This window comes from Mytilus californianus, unplaced genomic scaffold (genome assembly GCF_021869535.1).
Source record: "Mytilus californianus isolate M0D057914Y unplaced genomic scaffold, xbMytCali1.0.p SCAF_3, whole genome shotgun sequence".
Taxonomy (NCBI): Eukaryota; Metazoa; Mollusca; class Bivalvia; order Mytilida; family Mytilidae; genus Mytilus; species Mytilus californianus.
This window is the reverse complement of record NW_026262679.1, coordinates 68,526,004-68,534,837: the sequence shown is the minus strand read 5'-3', so window position 1 is coordinate 68,534,837 and position 8,834 is coordinate 68,526,004.

The following is an 8,834-nucleotide window of genomic DNA, read 5'->3' as shown; positions in this document are numbered from 1 at the left end:
TAATAATTTAAAGGATTTTTCTTTAAAATTTGACATGCGGGATTACAAGACACTACTGTACTACAGGTCATGCATGGAGGACTTAAATTTACGTCAAACTTTGTGTGTTTGTATACCTAGGTCATATGATAAACATGTTGGACCCCCCCCCCCCCCCCCCCCACTCCCTTTTGTAGTTCATGCATGGAGGACTTAAAATTACCATTGACGGGTATATAAGACAATGATTGGAAAATGAACTGGTCATTGTCTGTGTAGGTCATATAATATATGCATGCAGGACTTAAGAATTACCAATGAAGGGTGGGTATATAAGACAATGATTGAAAAATGAACTGGTCAAACTTCTATAAAGTCGGGGTACCCAAAATGCTCAGTGTACCAACCCCTTTTATTTTATAGAAATACAACAGGGTCCTTATATTAAACGGTAAAATAGGGGGCATATAACCCTATTCAACATGCTAACAAATTGTATGGAATATTTGTCATTGGACCTTTACAAAGAGAACATTCAATCAATAAATCAATGTAAACTGCGACACTTTAATATTTATATCTATTCTTGCTGTTCAGTGTGAGCCAAGGCTCCGTGTTGAAAGCCATACTTTGACATATAATTGTCAACTTTAAATACGTGGTGACTTGTATGGATAGTTCTCTCATTGTCAATCATACCACATCTTATTATTTATATTGTCTTGTCCTTTATTGTGTTACTGTCAATGCTGATTGGAAATTTTCTTGTGGGGATGAGAAAAAAGATTTGTGGCTTTAAAAAATGAGAACAAATTTCGTGCACTGAAAGCTCGTTAAGTCTATTCACTACCCAATTTAGTTTCCCCTCCAAAATTACACATTCACACCATCTTTGAGCCGTTACTGGCGTAAAATCAGTAAGTGTATATACGCAAAATGTATGTGTGAAAAATACTTGTGTAGTCTACTTGTTCAAAAATAAAAATCAACAATGGTGTTGCTCACACCGAATAGCAAGCTAATATTGATGCTATAAACAGATGTGATTTGAGTATATCAGGAAATCTTCCATGAAATATTATTCAACATCATTATAAACAAAGGCTGTGAACAAATCCAGGGGCGAACACTTGTGTCGTAGCACAAAACCAGTGAGTGAGTACTTCCCATTGAACAAAAAAAATTTTGTAAGTGCAGTAGCTCAAATTGACACATCTACCATTATAGCTACCTTAGGGAGATAAATATGAGGCAGGTGTTACCTGATGAGCTCCCAAAGTTACTTTAGAATGGGTATTTCTGTTTCAGAAAATGTATATTAATATATATCTTCCATAAAAAACTATTCAACACAATATCTGGTTTGAGCGAATCCAGGGTAAGAACAGACCATCTATGGAGCACCTCCAACATAAAACAGGTCATGGAGATCCCTGCAGCTATACTGTATTTCTTTATTTTTGTTGATAAGCTCTTCATCTTTTTTATTTGATAATGTTTTGATTTTAAGATTTTTTTGCATTGGCCATGACTGAAGAGACAGTTTTGTTGAAATGTGCATCTGGTGTTGAAAATGTTATTACTGTAAAATCAGCCGTTATTGCAGGCATTTATTAATTTGATTTTGTCTTTTTGAATTAAAATGCGATTTTTATTGTTGAGCCTGCTACTTTTGTTGCAGAAAGCTTGACATAGGGAAAGTGATCTGGAGGCGGCGGCGTTAGCTAACTTCTTAAAAGCTTAATATTTCAGAAGGTAGAAGACCTGGATGCTTCATACTTTGTACATAGATGCCTTATGACATGAAGTTTTCGTCTGTCATATGTCCATTGTCCTTGACCTCATTTCATAGTTCAGTGACTACTTGAAAAAAAAGTTAAGATTTTTTGTAATGTTAATTTCTCTCTTATTACATGTATGAGTAATAGCATAACTATATTTGGTATGTGCGTACCTTGCAAGGTCCTCATGCCTGTCAGACAGTTTTCACTTGACCTCAACCCCATTTCATGGATCAGTGATGAACAAGGTTAAGTTTTTGTGGTCAAGTCCATATTTCAGATACTATAAGCAATAGGTCTACTATATTTGGTGTATGTAATGATTGTAAGGTGAACATGTCCAACTGGTTGGTGTCATCTGACCTTGACCTCATTTTCATGGTTCAGTGGTCAAAGTTTAGTTTTTGTGTTTTGGTCTGTTTTTCTAATATTTATACTGTATGCAATAGGTCAACTATATTTGGTGTATGGAAATATTTTGCGATGTACATGTCAGTCTGCCAGGTTTTATTTGACCTTGACCTCATTTTCGCAGTTCATTGCTCAATGTTAATTTTTGTGTTTTGGTCTGTTTTTCTATTACTGTATGCAGTAGGTCAACTATATTTGGTGTATGGAAATATTTTACGATGTACATGTCAGTCTGGCAGGTTTTATTTCACCTTGACTTCATTTTCATGGTTCATTGCTTATGTTGAGTTTTTGTGTTTTGGTCTGTTTTTCTATAACTTTAAGCAATAGGTCAACTATACTAATGATGGGTTGATTAGTTCTGACAATTTTAACACTGAATCTCAGACATCTGGACAGGATACATTACTTGGTATTAAACAGCATGATACAAGCTGTGTAATGTTTGATGGTGAGTCTAATGTAGATATCATAATTATTGTTACCTCTCCCTCAGGTCAGTTTAATGATTGATGTGAAATTATCCTATGTCTCTGTATTTACTTTAGCAATTATTGTTTGTATATATTATCTAATCAATTTAGAAAACCATGCATTGACAGGGAAACAAATAGACTCTAATGATAAGTTTTAGTAAATCCAAAGGTATAAGGATTTGTTCTCATAATGTTAATAGGATTGAAAGTAAATATGAAGAAATTAAACATAACCTTATGTTTTCTGATAACCAACCTGATGTATTAGGATTGTGTGAAACATTTTTAACAAAACACACTACTGATAATGAATTACAAAGTACCTGGTTATGTATTTGAAAGAAAGGACAGAACATCACAAGGTGGGGGTGGTCTGATTGTTTATTTTTCTGAAACAATTAAATTTTTAAGAAAAAACAACATCGAAATAGGGGGTATTGAAACAATGTGGGTTGAAATTAAACCAGATTACAAAAAATCCTTTTTATTATGTTTTGTGTATAGGCCACCAAAGTCACTGATAGATTGGGTTGATGATTTTGAAAAAGAAATAAGAGTGGCAATGACCATGAATTCAGACATAACAATTATGGTTGATTTTAATTTTAATTTTAAAGCACCAAACAAACCTCCTCAAAAATGGCTGAATGTTTTTGAATCATACAATTTTCAACAACTGATTGTAGATGCCACAAGGGTAACAAAAGATTCTAGTACATTGATTGATCATATTTATGTCAATAATCCAAATATCAGTGGCGGATCCAGAGGGGGGCGTAGAGGGCGTACGCCCCCCCTTTGCTTGAACTTTTTTTTTTTTTTTTTGTAAAATGATGAATCAGACTTGACTTCGTGAACTTTGCAATTTCCCGGTCGTGTATTTAATTTTTAAGTGACAGTTCTTTACTTATAAAGATATTTTTCGCTCGTATTTACTGTAATATATTATTGATTATGTCAGTCATGTGTTTCGCTACGGTGGAGTTGATCAGTACGTTTGAAACGTCACTCAGTCATTTTGAAATTCAAATAACAGCAACACATTGCTTAGGCGGAGGATGACAAGCATGACACCTTCAAAGCGACAAAGGATTGAGCAAGAACGTATTGACTTCTATTTCATATTTCCACTCAACAGAAAGTAATACTCTATTACACTCTCATGAAAAAAAAAGTTCCACGGCAATATTATTTACCTACGAAAATATGTTTAACCCCACACGCCCCAGCCAATTAATAACATTGCTGAATAATGATCCCCAGTCAGTAAGCTTTAGATATGTTTAAAGTCTTAGGTACGGACCATTTGATTTGATAGGGCAGTCTGAGATATTTTAGAGAAAAAATTCTGACCCTGATTTTTGCCTTAAACAAAAATTCTGGCCGTATCTGTAATCTGAGATAGTAGTCTCAGCTGTAATGAAAACAATTATCGTGCCCCCTTTTTGCTATAAGAAAAAAAAATCCAACAGAATTATTCAGCATTAAATGAACATTGTGAATCAAAAACGGTACGCACTGAAACCCGGACCGGACCGGACTCCGGACCCGGACTTTGGTATGAAACCCGGACCCGGACTGGGCGCCGGACCCGGACTGGATGCCGGACCCGGACTGTGGGTTTTTTAACCACTTTAACGCTTTTAGGATTACTGTCATGATAAACAGTATAAATAAAAAAGAGTGAACCAAAATTTTCCCACATTCCGAACGCAAAATTAAACAAAAAAGAATAATACAATAAATAAATAAATAAATAAGTAAATATTTGTGTTATACAAAAATACTCAAAGAGTTTAATATTTGTGCTTTATGCTTTTGTTTTTAAAAATGATAATTAGTGGTTTTATATGAAATGAAAGCAAATTAAACACTTGTCATAGAAAGAGTGAAGAGCTTGAAATAATAATAGTTTGAAACATTCGAAGGGTGTACTTTTATGTGTAGGCCTACTGTTTTTTTTTCTAGCAAATACTGAAAAAAGAATTCCTCCTTTTATAAATAATTTGTGTGTTTAAATTTCTATGAGTAAACTGTATAAATAGATATTGAAATGGGAAATAAAGATGAAATAATTGCGACTTTTTGTCTCATGATTTTACGTCTTACTTCTTACATCTATATATAGTATTTCCTGGTTAATTGTTCCCTCTTTAAACAATAAACTGTTAAACATTAATTGAAATTTACGATTTAGCCTTAAATTATGCCTTACAGTTGAATTGACAAGAAATGATTTATTGTTTTGGTAGGTCCACCTCCGTGGGGGGGGGGGGGGGGGGGGGGGGGGCACTTACTTTGGAATGAGTTGTAGAGATAAGCCGATGGAATAGGTCACTATTTCATGCTCCATGATATACGAAAAGGATGAGAAATTCACCTGCTTGATTATGTCATAAGTATCTGAAACTAATCACATGTCCATATTTATTTTTGATGCGGTTAAACTACAGTTGTAAATGCATCAGCTATGTGAAACCAAGTTAACCTCTATTTATTCCAATGTGATATTTCCACTGATGTTAGTTATAGATGCAATAAATCCTATCATTTTGACATTTGAACCTAATTAACATTCAAAGGTGTGTATACATGAAACATGATAACAATTATCAAAAGAAATTCCATAGTGTCAGCGTCCTTTTATACGAGGGAAAGGCAATGTAACTTGTTATCAGTTTTCCCTGGGAACAGTATATCTAACGGGAAATGAATCTGATACGCTTTTCAGTATAAAATTGATAAAATCTCGGACTCCCCGAGACTTCCCGAGATTTACGGATTTTGGTAGCGTCTGACTGAAAAACTATCAGAACTGCTCAACAAATAAACCACATAACTCTACTTGTAAATAAATACAAGTTTTATCATTTAGTAGATATATTTTGTCATATAAAATTACCAAAATAAGTTTGATTTATTTGATGTGAAGTGTTTTATAATAGTTTGGGAATTTGTAAATCATCGCGGCAATGGCCGCCATTTTTTTATTACCTGGTTGGCATTCTGCACAATTCTGTGATGAAATGCTTTCGATTTTAACAAATTTGAAGTGACAGAATACAAGTTTGATACACTAGCATCACTGTAAAACTAGTTTGAATGACATTTTATTGATAACAATATATATGTTCCTGGTTTTCCATTATAAAATTAATATAAAACTCAGTGAAAGTGAAACTGGGGTGTTACTACATTTATCTGACCAAACATATTTTATTGTCTATTGAAATTGAAATTTCTTCATAATGAAAGATATAAAAGCGGCAAATAGATGAACATTTTTAAGATGTGACGAATCTATTTGAAAAAAGCAAGGTGTGATTATTGCGACTGCGTTGCTTCTAAACAAGAAAGTGATGATGAGCGGGACCCCAAAAAAATCTATATACTAATGTATGAGAAGATGAAAAATATCTAAATATATAAGGTAGGTCTGTTTTTAGTTAATTGATATATGACAAGGTATATATTTTTGATAAACAAAATATATGAAAAGGGTGGGGTACTTGATGTCTCAGCTGCTCACCCCTACCAAAAAAAGTTTGAAGTGCCCCCCCCCCCCCCCCTCGAGAGTCTTACTTTTATTATTTGTTTCCTGCTAAGAAACATCAATTGGGGCTGTTGTTATGTCACTGCACGTGTAATATAAGTCTCATGTTTTATGGGGCGTATGACATTTGCGCCGATTTTTAAAAAGTTTCGATCTTTCTTTTGTGCTTATTATTGCACAGGCAACACACTGGGTAAACTACAGGTGAATGTATTTTTTTATTTATCAATATAAACCTCTTCAGTTAGCCAGTGGTACAAATGTTATGAAATGTCAATTATCATAAGAATTCTTATAATCTCTTATTGTTCGTATGAATTCTTATGATCTCTTATTGTTCTTCTGAATACTTATGATCTCTTAATTATTGTTCCTCCAAATCAATTATTGACAAAGGTTTACACTCGCTTTAGGATGTTGGGTTACTTAAAAAAAAAAAAACACATGACTTACTCACAAATACCTTAAGACTATTGGTGATGACCTAAGTGTAAACAAGTTCGGTTGTATTTTAAATATAGTCTTAGATGCATGATTTTTTTTTTTCATTAGTTATTGGCCTTGTACTAGCTGTCAGTAACTGCGAGTATTCCGGCTCAGATGGATGTACTAATTGTCTTTCTGTTGTGTGGCTGTATAAGTACCCATACAAGTATTCTCTGTGTTTTTATTATATGTATTTCTATCTGTATCCATCTGATGAGTTAAGCCTTTTTAAACTGACTTTTATTGTTGTTTTCTTATGTTGTACTGTTACATCACTGTCCCAAGTTAAGGGTGGGTTGGCGCCTTTAAACGAGTTTAACCCCGCCACATTCTGTATGTATACGCCTGTCCCAAGTCAAGAGCCTGTAATTAAGTGGTTGTCGTTTGTCGATATGTGATATGTAACATATTTGTTTATCGTTCATTATTTTGTACATAAATAAGGTCGTTAGTTTTCTCCTATGAATTGTTTTACATTTGTCATTATGGGGCCTTTTATAGCTTACTATGCGGTATGGGCTTTGCTCATATTTGAAGGACGTACAGTGACCTATAGTTGTTAGTTTGGTCTTCTGTGTCAGTTTTTCTCATTGGCAATCACATCACATCATTCTTCTTATTTTTATATAACATCCAAATAACGCTTCACTTGTTCAATTACTATAGTAGTTTAATTATTCCTTTTTTTCTGGAGTAAAATTAAAAAAAGTACAATTAAGTACAATATAAGCATTTATTTGCTCATTTGATTGTCATCACACACTCCATTAAAACAATTAAACAATCCAATGTTGGCCGAAATAGATAAGTCCGAGACTACACCATTTATCATAATCAATTTAGCTTGTAGACGTTACGGATTTAAAGGGGCATTAGCTACGAGATATAAAAAAATAAAATAGGTGTTTTTTTTTTTGTTCTACTATAAAGTGCAATAGCGAAATAATAATTCGCTTTTAGCAGCCAGTTTGGTTTAATTTTGTCGAAATAAGACAAATAAGCTAAGAAACATCACATATGAATTATCCACTTGCAATCTACGTATCAGAAGTAATTTTTAGAAAGATTACAGAAATATTCTTGTGTTTTACCGTTTTTCATAATGTGTGGCAAAAATTGTCAAAAGATTATAAGTGTTACAAGGCCGCATTCATTAACCGGGAACTTTTTTACCCCTTTTTTACCCCAAGATGGTACTCTGAATAAAATCTTCTGCGACTCCTGATTGGATGATACACGGTTGGAATTGTTCCAATTAAATAAGAATTTAAGCAGCGATCGATCAACGATGTAATACACAATCTTGAACAGGTGAGTCCGGGCTGTAACCTGACACGACCCCGGACTAGCTTGAAGTTTACTATACCTGCGTGTATTGCATTACGATTACTAACTGTAAATAAACTGTTTATTGTCGTAAAGCTTGTTGACGGAACATTTAAAACATAAAATAAAACTAGGTGAGTCCGGGACGTGACCTGAAGTAACCTTGGACTAGGAGTATAGGAATTATATATATATTCAATTAATTGCTGAATTGAAAGATGTTTTTTTTCTTTTCTTTATTCATTTCTTTATTTCTTTAATTATTTAATTGTCATCGGAATAATCAATAAAAGACACGTAAGCAGCGATCAACGATGTAATACACAATCTTGAACAGGTGAGTCCGGGCTGTGACCTGACACGACCCCGGACTAGCTTGAAGTTGACTATACCTGCGTGTATTGCATTACGATTACTAACTGTATATAAACTGTTTATTGTCGTAAAGCTTGTTGACGGAACATTTGATCTTACGTGTAATACATAGAAAATTTAAAAGACATTTATCCTAGATTCAACGAAATAATCAAATGTTGGTCGTAATAGGCGAGTCCGGGTGGTGACCTGAAGTGACCCCGGACTAGGTGTATTTGCAAAATATAGACATCGATAGAAATATTAAACTTTACACATTATTTGATAAAAAAAGGTTTCTCAGTTTTATTCATCTAACTTTTTGCTTATTTGATTGTCATCGGAAAAAATACGCATACACAGTTTAAAAAAAAAATTATATCAGACAAGGTTTCTACCTATCGGCAAGCTATTTGTATAATAAACTTCATACGGGATACGGAACAAGTTGGTTTTTTTTTAAATAAA